Here is a 12,851-nt window from a genome sequence, read left to right as displayed (position 1 = left end):
ACTTAAAATTATTACATTAAAGGAATTCCATTTTGTTCAACTGTTTTTACTGGTTGCCCAACATTTACCCCTCCTATTTTCTGATCATGCCTAGTGTTCCTAAATGTAAGAAGATTTCCACTTCTGCAGCTGCATCCTAAAGAAGCCTGTAAGCAAGCAGACACTGCATCCAAGTCCAACTTCTCAAACAGGTTTGTTGGCTTGGGGTTTTTTTCCCTCCTTACGATGGAGGTAAAACTGGAGAGGGAAGGCAAGGGCTGACTGCAATTTGCAGATGCACCTTGATTATCATCTTAATTTCCCTTGCTCATTGGAGAACTATTTTCAGTGTGTTCGCGACCTCACAACTGCCCGAGCTGCAAGCCTCTGCAGCACGTCTATGACAAGGACTCCACTGCTGCTCAAACTCCAGCGCATCCGAAGCTTGAGGAGCAATATTCAGCAAGGCCCAGTGCCGTGGCCTAAGCCAGATAGCCCAGAGAGCGTTGCTGCCTGGAGAGGAAGTTTGGCTGGCACCAGTAAGGGCCAGGAGGGACTATGAAAGAAGCAGGTCCAGATGAGCCACCTTCCTTCTTCCAGCTGAAGGCCCAGATCAGAAGGATGATGCAAGCAGGAGTAAGGGTTCACGGGGCTGGCAGGGGTTAACTTATTTAGTTTACAGAAAGCTCTGGAACAGTCAAATATTAAACGCTCGTCGTTCAGTGTGACCACAGGCAAGGACTGGTAGTGGAAGGGGTTTCAGCCTGTCTGACAAAGGCAAAACAGAGAATCAGGCCCTTCCCAAGGCATCAGGGTGTAGAGATCCCTCAGGCAGCAGTGTGAGAAGGGGGAGAGATCATAAGAGGACTCCGGCACAAGACCAAGAGGGAGATTCTCCTCTAAAATGAAAGGCAAGGACAGAAAGTAATGCTATGGGTCAGCAAAAGGACCCGTCAATAACAGTGAGCCCCATCCCAAGGGATGGTCCAAGGATAGGGGCCATCTCTCTGCTTTCCTCCTCTCCTCCATGGGAGGATGGCCAGGAGAAGAGCAGGGCACTGAGCCATGGCCACTGGAGGTTTATGTATGGTTGGTAGCAACATCACCAAACAGAGCCGAGAGGGAGACTCCAGCATCCAAAAATCACATCCCACTGAGCCAAGGATGAGACTGGGGCCACACTGGCACTCTTCACTAGAAGGATCAGCTACCAAGGAACTAGTGAATGAATTCACATATTTAGGCATGGTACTGAATACCAAGAAAAATGAATCCTGCCTACCCAAAGAATATTTGCAGATCTGTCGTCAACAGAATCTATGGGCACAAAGAAAACACAGTTCAAATGACTACAGGGGGCTCTGACATCTTGCACGTTGTTTGGTGCCACAGCTACAGTTCCACTGCATAAAACTTTGCGGGTATATAAAAGATTGAGTGGTTTGGCAACAAATCACCGGATTAAAAAAGGTGGAGATTAAAAACATTAGGTTGATCCTGGTGTTCTTTTATTGGAAAGCCTGGATTGGAAAGGAAACAAAAACTTAACCAGGTCCACCTATCAGATGAAAGTTGGCTATAAATGAAAATCATCTTTTGCTACAAATACCACTACAGTTGTTTTGACAGGAAGCACAAGAAAACATCAGTTTATGCCAACGGGCTGCCTTGCGACGCATACGATCAGGCGCCCAAGTCTTTCAGAGAGACTGGTGCTCCTACAAGTATACACAACTCTATGTGAATCACATCCTTGAAAAATAATGAAACACCAACAGTCAAGGAATATCCACCTGCAAGTACCTTACACTGATTTCTGTGTTCTTTTGTTCATCCCCAAATTCATCCAAACTCATCAGAAACATCAGTACTTTATGTACTATGATGGCAGGCATGCAATATATATTTCCACATACGTAAGCAAATTTCATGATTAAATACAAAACTTGGTTTTAGGAATCTTAACATTTTCCATATCACAGGTATAATTAGAGGGAGGTGTTGCCTTCCTTATGCAAGTACTTTTATTGTATTTGATACCTGAAAGGTCTGAACACATCTAAATTTAAGAAGTCAGTGGGTCAGTTGTTTTGAAATGGGAAAAGAGTTGACATGATGATGTGAATTAAAATAAAATTATTACTAATGAAATGATGCCAAGTTATTTTACTTGCTATTTACATTAAACCTGACTGGTAGGTGGGTATTATGAGCCATACTTAAAATGGAATGCAATTAACTCAAAATAGATTTATTTTATTTTTATAAAAGTGTTTTTCATAACTCAGTGTTCCTTTTTCCTTTCCCCACTGTGATCAGAATTTAACCGTCTGAAAGTTCATCTGGCAGCGGAAATGTTATTTCCAGTTTGCCTACAGATAAAGTCATTTCTCAGGGGCTGGCTCATAGCAGACGCTTTTGTAGATAGTCTTTAAACTTTGCCATTTCAGAGGCAAACGCTCTTGATCAAAGGATGAATAAAAAGAAAGGCCTCGGGAGATTCCTTCTCCGCTGACTACCTCCAAAGGGTCCTCTGGGGTTACGAGCTCTCCGAATATCAAGCCTACCTTTAGTTTCTATTTTTATCTTCTAAATATCTAGACCTGTAGACCTAAAAGCAACTACAAAGCTTTCTTGTAGAATAGGCATGCTTCATCTTATTTCACATGCTAATTTTAAGGAGAGAGGGAAGGGGATTTGTGGATGGAAGCCAATGCCACAGAGTAAGCAAGGGTATGTTTGTAGGAGAAATACATGGTACTTGCTTTGAGGGCTGTGGATGAAGAACAGAACCTAGAGAGGAGCAGACATTTAGAGTGACACTACAAAGAGCAAAGGGAAAACGCACCGCAGCCACGCGTGTGAACGCCGACCTTTTTCAGGGACTGAGGCGGGAGCGTTGATGTATCGGAAGGAAGTAGGGAGCCCGATGCACGGTAGGAAAGAAATGGCTAAGACGGATAAACAGCCACCATTTGAGTTAGATTAGCTCTTAATTGGAGTCTCTTAAAAGAAAAGATGTAAAAAAGTACGGGCATGCACGCACACAGAATTATACTTGTAGGAGGAAAGTTTTTCCTACTGCAAGAGAAAAGGCCCCTATTCTACTGAAATGAAATACTGGCTATTTAATGAGACTTAACAAAAAAGAAAAAAGGGCATCTGAGAACAATGTGTCTATTATAGCCTTGTTTTCCAGCAGATGTTCTGAGGTGACACAGAACAGCTTAGTAGCTGGGTGTTCTGTTTTAAAGACCATGCTGTGAGTCGTTCCGGAACAGAGCTATTTTGGCTATACAGGGCTTTTAAATTACCATTTTTAAAGTGTACTTAAGCTGGTAAGCTATGTGTAGCTAAAGACTTTTGTTTGAGGAAAAGGGTGGGAGGCCAAGAAAGGTACCTCCAGAAGGAAAATGGGCTTTATTAAACCAAAGTGCACAAACGGTACTAATCTTATCTGTTTTTCATACATTTCTCTGCAGCCTTAGTAAAATAATGTATTTCACTTGAATTCAAGAATAACGTTTCTAGCATGTGTAAAAAGAGCTTTTGCTCTGCAAAAATATTTTTGCAACAATCAGGTGTCTGAATGCACTTCCCAAAGGATGAACATGAGGTGAATAATGATGCTGTAAACTACGTTTGACCTTTAAACAGCTTCCCTGAAGCAATGGCACTATTCATAATGAAAAAATAAGCAAAGTTGTTCAGGTGAACTTAGTTTCCAGAAGTCTGGAATTAAATGCTATTTAAGTAGCAAGAAACTCGAGAATTTCCCCAGTCTCATTAATTCTTCCTATCTGACAAAAGGCCTGGGAGCGGCCGCGCGGCCGGCCTGCGGGTACCTCTGCAGCGCTCAGGCTGTAGGCGGTCAGTGTCCTCCTTGTACCCACGGCTCATGCAGGTATGTGGGCAGCAAAACACAACATTATTTTACTCGTATCCCACCATAAATGCATCGCCTCTGTGCTGGACTGGCATCTTTCACATAAATACAATTGAACTATTTCCAGTGCTTGTCTTGCCCATCACTGCCTGAAAAAACCCTTGCCCAAAACAACCTTGTCCTAATGCTGTTCCACCATCAGTGCATTTACAGGATGAAATTAAAACAATGTAACTTCAAATCCCTCTTCAGCACCAGCAGCAGTAAAATACTCAAATACATATGCCATTATTTAAAATGCAGATAGATGTTTATGAAGAAAATTGCTTGTGGCCAGCCATATTTGCTGTTGTACTACTATCTGTGCCCACAGTAAGCACTTGGAAAAGAACACTTTCATTCTGAGGTTGAACACACAAAGCTGTGTCATGTTCAAGTCAGCGCCCTTATGAAAAGATGCCCATCCAGAATTTGTAGAACTACCTCTGAAGAAGCTTAGTTTATCTGAAGTCCTGAATTAATACCACAAGTATTCAAATGCATCACTTATCTAGTAAAAAGTCCAAACATTTAAGAATAATCAGCTGAGCTAAATCTATTTAAAATCCCACAAATTGCAACCGTAATGCAATTCACAGGAGAAACGGTGGTTTGCTATAGTTCCTGTCTGAAGGGTGAAGCAGTCGTGACACAAACAGGGTATTGCCCAGCTGCGTGTCCCCTTGCGGTGCCTGTGCTCCCAAGGAGACTCCGCTTCCATCAGCCCCTTTGGTAAAGGGCCATGCACACACTGCAACAAGCTGACCCCCAGGAAGCCACCATGTTCTGCCATTTAGTTGACCAGAAACTACACAAGTGCATAAATTGCTGCAGCTATTAAAACCTACTGGCAAGACCAAGCATCTCCAGCATAGTCAGTACCAGCAGCTTCAGAGACAAAACATTTCTGCAGCCCAGAAATTGGTTCTAACACAGATGTCCATCCACTATTGGCAACAAATTAGTCCAACCTATCACTATTTCATAAGCCATAATCAAAAAACCTTGCTGTTACAATTACTGTATTTGAGCGTTTGCTCTCATTGACACTTTGCAGATATGACTTCTGTGTCCCAGCTTGCTTGATTATTTTTTTTTTAGTCACAAGTTTAATGGTAACAGCCCAACTTGAGCCCTTCTTGAAAATTCCTAATATACACGCGTAAAACACACAAACATTTTTCTCCAGGTAAAACCACAGTGCCAACTGCAAGCTCAGTATTTGCAAACACAGAGGACAATACAATATATATATCTCTGCCCACGAGACAAAGCTGTGGGAGATGGACACAACAAAATCCCAATCACCTCTCTCGCTTCCCCACCGCTGAATAAAAGAGCAGAAATAATACCAGTCTTCTAAATATCAAATGCTTTGACAGCTATGGGAAACCAACCCAAAATTTAAAAGGATGGCTGCCACTGCTAATGGGTCCTTGAGGTATTGTTAACAGCCATGACAGACTGAAAAGATAAGCAATTTAAATGCAAGTAAATATTTAGTGTCTTTATTTTCTTGAAAGTGCAAACTGCATATGCTTGTTAATCCTAACTGTGGCTTTTATAATTCCAGCATTTACTATGCTACTTCTAGCAAACTAGGGAGACATATTAAAATTATTTCACTATTAGTGCTAATGGTATCGCCCATTGCTGACTTGCTAATTTTGTCCAGACAAATGACTCTACCAAGCTCTCTTTTCCGCTCTAATTTCTTTTCTCTGCTCGCTCCCCAGACATTTTTCACAGGCAGCTTTTCTTTCTCACTTACAAATCTCCACTTGTCATTCACTAAAATACTACAGGACATAGTTAAAAGCCAGAGGATTAAAATCCATTTAAACCAACTTGATAGAAAAGCAAGAACCTGGAGGGGTGAGGGAAGACACTGAACTGTTCTCTACTGACCTAATGGCAAGTGTCTCCTGCTGAGAGGTCCTACAGATTTCAGGTAGAAAATCCTCCACCCACCCTCCAAAATCAGCCTTCATGCATGGGAACATTTTTATTTAAATCTCTACTAGTATATTAAACAATCAATCTCATGAAATAGGAATCATTAGACAAAACAACCTTAAAATAGGCCCTCTGCCTTCAAACACATCTCTCAAGCAAATAGAGGTAACGATGCATTTTTCTGCACCTATTCTTTGCCCAGCCATTGAAGGAGATACCCCAGCTGCTGTCAAAGGCACCAGTCTACGCCACACCAAAAGAATTTGTTTTAATGAAATTTTCGTTAAGGTTGAAGCACAACTGGTTTGAGACCACTTAAGTTTGGAGAGTGTTAAGTGTCAGGAGGGCAAGGATTTTTGCACTTTATGAAGCCTGAAAATCAGTAACGTAATGAAGCCACAAAGGGGGACAGAAGAAGGGAATACTTGAGAGTTTTTTTCCTTCTCAAACCACTTAAATATTGAAAACACCAAGTGAACTCTTTGAAGTTACACTTTAAAACCTTAAATGTAAGAAAGCAAGAAAAGGTAAAATTCTAGCAGTAAAAACTGTTTCATTTCTTGCTGGCCCTCACGTAACCCTGCTCCTTTCAGTCGGCCAGTATTGTCCTCCAGGCTTTACAAGCTGCATCCCTGGCACTCCACAGCTGTGACAGTGCCACAAAATTCATCTTCATCCAACATTTCCATTGCCATGCCTGTTTGTTTGCTTTGCGCGCAAAAGCTTACAGCACATCCAAAAAATGTAAGGTAAGGGTAATACTCACAAATTCAAAATCGGAAGATAAAAGGCTCACAGTCTAGATTAAAAGCTAGTAATTAAAAACCACACTGAAAAAAAAATTGTTTGACATTTCTGCAGAACTTCCAGAATTTCTACACAGTGCCACAAAACTGAGAGTCAAATTACTGTTACTACCCGTGGCTTTGCTTATGAGCCTTTCAGAGCCTTTTACGTATGTGGAAGCTGTTCTAACAACAAAGTCATTTCAGCCACAACTGCTTCACCATTATCAGCAAGAAGAGAGTCTACTCCATGATACCAGTTGCCGCCAAAGCTAACAGATTAAGTCAACGTACTCATCTGGAAGATCTATACTGAGCTATTTTGGAGATAAGATGAGCCAAGAGAGTTCGGAAAGTGTTCAAGCAGTGAGTTAATCTTATTTTTCTGAAGGAGGAAAATTTCCCAAATGTCTTTTCTAATTTGTCTCAATTTTCCTAAAATAAAAGAAAATAAAAAGGAGCCCTAGTGAAAGATTACAGACGTATCAGATTAATTATTTTGGTCATGGTAAGGTAAGTGGATATGAAAAGAGAAAAGCCAATTTTAAACATGGAGGAAAAGTCAGTCCCTGCAAAGTCAACGTGGAAGAAAAACAAAAGCAAAATGATTTAGAAGCCTAAAATTCTGTTCTACAGATATTTTTCATAGCTACTACCCTAAACCACAGGAGAAAGAAGATTAATTTCCTAGCAGGTAAGCTAGTAGAAATATTAGAAGAACCAGGTACTCTCCCCCTCGCCTGCCAAAAGCTTGAGCTTGCAGGAAATTCAGGCTGGGGAAAGGGGATAAATGAAAGGACTGCAGCTTTCTGGGGGCAGAAATCCATGTCCTCCTCTTCCAGAGGCATACAGTCTCTGACCTTTTTGGCCAGCCCTGTGGCAAGGAAGTTTAAGCCCAAAGTAAGCATAGAACAAATAATCCTGGAGCTAACAAAAAAGGAAAGGTAAAATTCAGTGGGCAGAACAAATCCAAGAAGAAATGTATATGGAAAACAAAAGGGGCAGCTCTGGGCACTAAGGAGCAAAATGAATTGTTTAGTTAATCAGAAAAGATCCCTTCCACAACACCTGACAAACAGGTGTTAAACTTGAATCATACTTAAAATAAAGCAGAAGTGGTTTGGGGACTAAGACTGGGAATAAAATCATTACCAGATGTTGAGCAAATTAAATAGCATTCCTTAATTTCATTTGAAAATACTGAGTAGGTATTTATCACAATAAAGGAAAGAACTTTGCTCAGCTCTTACTGGAGGACCAGTTATAATTGAGACTGTCAGGTGAGAAGTATTCTTCACGACTTGTTGGAATAGGATAGAGTTTATCAGTAATTTAATAACAATAATAATCTTGGACCAGTGTAATTTAAAAATTCAAACAAACTGTCATTGGGAAATGAGACAAAAAATCAAATAAACAAACAGTGCAATGAAATAAGGATGGAGGGCCACCTACAATTTTCCTGAAACTTGATGTTTTTTCAGTGTCCCGTTTTTTTCTGGCTGCTCATGAATTTGGAGTTATCCACATCCTAAAAATGCTCTGTTTTCTATTAAAGCTTAGTGAGCATAACAATAAGGTTTTAATAACATGCACACTGAACATTGCAGCCACAAAGAGTCGGTGAAGTTGCCATTATGAGAGGTAGTAAAACCCAAATATAAAAAATAACTTTATTTGCACAAACTTATTTTCTTCAGTCCCACCTAAGTTTTTTCCATGAGCTAGTTATCAGGTTGAACATATTGGGGGAGATACAAGAAGAAAAGAGGATTTACATGACAAAAGTGGAACTGTTGTCAGAGGGCTATATTGGAACACAGTAAAATATAATGTTTTCATATCACTTTTGTTTCCAGATAAATCCTGTTGCTGCTGTTCTTCAAAACACCCTGCAAATTGCTGTCCTTATTGCTCTAGTTCATTTGTCATTTTTCTCCTGTCCGATTTAACATCAAAACCATCAAAAGCCTGTCTGCTTCCAGGCACTGCAAAGGATTTGCCCTTTGCCACCGAGTCTCTATTCTCCCACTGCTATAGCTGACAGCTACTCAGAAGATGGCTGGTGTCAACCAGGACTTAGACCCTGCAAAGAAAGCTTTCTGGGAAAAAAAAAGGCCAGAGCTGAGCCGATTTATGCAGGGCAAGGACGCCTGCCTTCAGTGTCTAGGGTTAAAGAGAGACCAGTGATCCTGCGCTCTGGGCCATCAATCCCTCAGAGCCCTTTGCTCTACAGGGTGCCAGCAGCCCCGAGGGATGCTCTGTTATGCAGTTCACACCTTACTAACTGGCTGCAACGACAGCAGGATGCAGCAAATGCTAAGAAGAGCCTGGAAAACTGTGAGGCTTAATCCCTTATGTCACACAACTGCGAAAGCGAATGCTAAACAATGCTTTGTTGTTAAGATGAGGAGTTGTGGGACCGCTTGTGCACTATGGATTGCTTCCATCAGCACTAAGAGACTTTCCAAGAAGGGTATAAACTAATCCAAAGGACTTAGCTCAGAAACTGGAGCATTCTTCAGAGCACGTACCAAAACCCAACAGACTTCAGGGCTACCTCTACATTAACTAGAGTAGATGTGGTGACATGGTGCTCTGGAGATCCCTCCAGAAGACAACTCTCAGAGCCAAAGATCTGAAAGGACTTTGGCTTGGATTTAGCTCCTGGAACTCTAAAACCTGTAATTTTCATTTTTTCCTCTCCCTCACTCCCAGTGGGCTTAGATTTATATTATGTTCTTACCTTTTCTACTCAAAAAATACCTCTATTAAATACGTTAAGTAAATAGTTTGACTGAAAGATGTAATTGCAGTAAAAAGCAACATATAACTAACAGTGTCATAGCATAACCCAGACCAATCTCATAAAAAAAAAAAAAAATCAAACATACATGCCTTTGGTTGAACTGCACAAAAATTTAATCCAGTTAACATACGGTCTTTGTAGCAGTTTTATTTTTATTTCAACATAATCACATTCAAATAGGAAGCTCCTTGGAAGTGTGTGGCTCAATAGCACTTTGACTGACAGCATGCAATCTGGTGACAAAGAAGCTGGAGAAGATACTAATTGAAAAGCAACTGGTAGGTCACAGGTAAAGCTGATTTGTTACAGTTGGATCACGTATTTGCCACATGATGCAGATCTCATCTTTCTAATCAGTGAAGACTTACACCTGCATGCCTGTCCCCCTCCTCCATCTGAGCAAACTCTGGTATGCCAGCTTGGCTGATACCTGCCTAGCAGAGCTCTCATTCAGAGGTACATCAGGGTACAGTACAGCTGGTGCAGCAATCATCCCCACAGAAGTCAGAGATGTGGTTTTCATGGGTTTATAGCAAGACTTAGAGGATTTGAAGAGCGATGGACCTGTTCTAACACTGGAAGGTATAGCATGTATCGTTCATTTTGCATCCCAATGATGCACCTAGGCCACGCAGAAAATGCAGGGAGCTCCTTTCCCTTTACCAAGGCTCACTCCTTTCTGCAGCATACAACTGATTAGAAGAGACCCCCCACACACACACACACTTACTACTGCTTATTTTTCACTAGCGCCTCCCTCACACTTGTGAACACGCTGTTGAAATTCTCCATTTAAATTACCAGCCTGAGAAACATAATAAATAGTTGAAGGTTGTGTGCTAAGTAAATTTTCCAAAATTGGTACGGTTCTAATAAAATCCTCTTAATCCCTTCATCTTCAAAATAACCCAAGAATGTTTCTTGGAACTTTCCCCAGCTTCTCTACAAAAAAATGAAACAGCTCCATTTACACCCTCTCCTTATTTACAAGCACCCATTTCTCCACAGTGGTATGTATTTATTCCTGTCTTCCCAAGTATCACAGCCCAAGACTTTTTCCTCCCATAGAAGACCGTAGTCAATAATTCCGGCTACTACTTAGCTGAAGTGCTAAATCATCACTAGGAACAAAGCTTTATATAAGAGAATATTTCACAGAAAGCTCAATTAGCACTTTGATAACTGAAATCAGCAAAACAAGTGACTGAAACAGCACTAAGCTTTGACATCATAACTTTTCCCACTACTCTTTTCTTCCCATCCTCCTTCTTATCCCGCCTCCTACGCATGCTACCTGTTTCTTAACCCTTTTTCTGAACTACTTAAACGTGCTTTTTCTAAGCATATGATTTCTAGCCTCCATGGACTGAAGCATTCTAGGGGAAGCAGATTAGCTACAGAAATTTTTAAGCACCAGAGGACCTGAAAACTCAGGTAAACAGATCTATCACAATCATGAATGTCAGTTTCCCAAGTTGGAATAATTTTTTTACCCAAGCTTATAGATGTTGCAAAATTATCATTTGGAAAAAAAAAATTTTTCCTGCTATAGCTACCAAAATTAGCTTCCAATTATTCTAAGAATGTTACACAATTAAAACAGAAATAGCATGAAGGAATACTACAGCTTTTCACTGCATGGCCCAACAGGGAAAAAAAACAACCAAGCATCACTTATATTCATTTTTTCTAGGTATACTATTTCACTGAAATACACCCAAATACATAAGAAGTTCTGATACTCAACTACATGTTTTACACCTTCTGCTTGCATAAAAAGTGCATTTGGAATGACTAAATGTCAACAGATTTAGTGCAATACGATATAAAACAAGTAAAACAGACATTGACTTACTGTGAGGTGTTGATATCCAAATCTTCAGAGTGACCTTAGATACAGGAATTATTTCAACAGAAATTTAGCAGGAAAAAAGTCATTTGAGCCACAAGGCTTTAGTTTGAGCCTAGAGTTTTTCACTTAGCTGAAAAGAAAAAGAAATTGTTTAGCCAGACTACAGAGAGGGTTATGAAACAAACTAGCAGACAAATGGGATCCTCAGCTGAAGTAAATTGCTAGGACCTCATTTATGTCAATCTATACCAGCTGAGACCATGTGCACTGAGATCAAGTAGTCTGCAGTCCCTTCTGCTGAGCAAGGATCAGCTACCATGCCTGCATGCTGGGGTGCTTGAACTGAAGGGGAAAAAAAAAAAAAGGGAACAAATTCAAGTTCAGTAAAGGCAAAGAGCTGAGGTAAGTCACTGCCATGACACAGTTTTCACTGGCTGTATCTGTAAGTTAGGGCAGTCATGCTCCACAGTGCACTTCTTAGTCCTGGTCTTAGGTGCACAGTGTAGGGGCTACAGCCCAGCATTAGGGCAAGTGAGTTTCCACATCAGTTCACTGATGATCCAGGGGAATCGATTAGGGATGATTTTATCTTCCTCCCTGCTGACATGCTTCCAGTTCCTTCTGCAGGACAACAAAACATATGATGGGAGAGCACACACACCTGCAATTTGCCTGAGACACAGACAGGGCACATCAGAGATCACACCTGCAATTTAACTTCTCTACAGTACAGATGCAGCCATTTTTCCCCCTCAAAGTAGGAATTACCTATGTTAGTACTCAAGAAGGTAGGAAAGTGTCATAGCTCTTCAAGAGCTATATCTACAAGATTGATTGATTCAGAGTAGGAAGCAAAATACATCTTGTAATATCTGCTTGTTTGCCATAGGTGCATAAAAATTGTTAAAAAGAAGCTAACAGTACCCAGTCCACAGCTATGAGAAGGAATCGGAGAACTGGAACACAATCTGCCACCAGGTAGCACTGCTCTGAACAAGCTGGAATCCGGCTGGCACTGAAGCGTGGCACCCAGCTGGCAACACACCCCTTGACAAGCCAGACCAGAGGCTGATCCATGAAAGGAGAAAATAATCCTCTGGACCAGACAGACCTTGACCCACGGAAAAGTGTGTCTAAACATCAGTGATATACCGTGGAGCTCAGGAAACCTTAAAGCTTCCCTCGGGGGAAAATCTCTTGGCCTGAGCCACCTCGGTCTCGGAGGGAAGAACCACCAAAGCCATCAGAGCCAGCGATGTGGCATCAGACCTGCATCATCATATACATAAGGACTGGCTAATAGATTGATTGATGTCTGGTTTTTAGTAGTTAACAGAAAAATTACCTATTATCTGAGCATAAACAAACGTTTGAAGTTTTGAGGTTTTGCCTGTCTGTAAGTCTCTCAGAGTACTCCCATCATGCTGGTCTGAAACTCACAAATAACAACAGCAGCAACACACGCAAGCACTGACATCTTACAGCAGCCTCACCAAACAGAGAATTATTATCCTTGTTTTAGATATGAAGAACCTGAGGTATAGA

Source organism: Egretta garzetta, unplaced genomic scaffold, assembly GCF_000687185.1.
Source record: "Egretta garzetta isolate BGI_Z169 unplaced genomic scaffold, ASM68718v1 scaffold79, whole genome shotgun sequence".
Classification (NCBI taxonomy): Eukaryota; Metazoa; Chordata; class Aves; order Pelecaniformes; family Ardeidae; genus Egretta; species Egretta garzetta.
The sequence above is the reverse complement of the archived record's forward strand: the minus strand, read 5'-3'. Positions refer to the sequence as shown.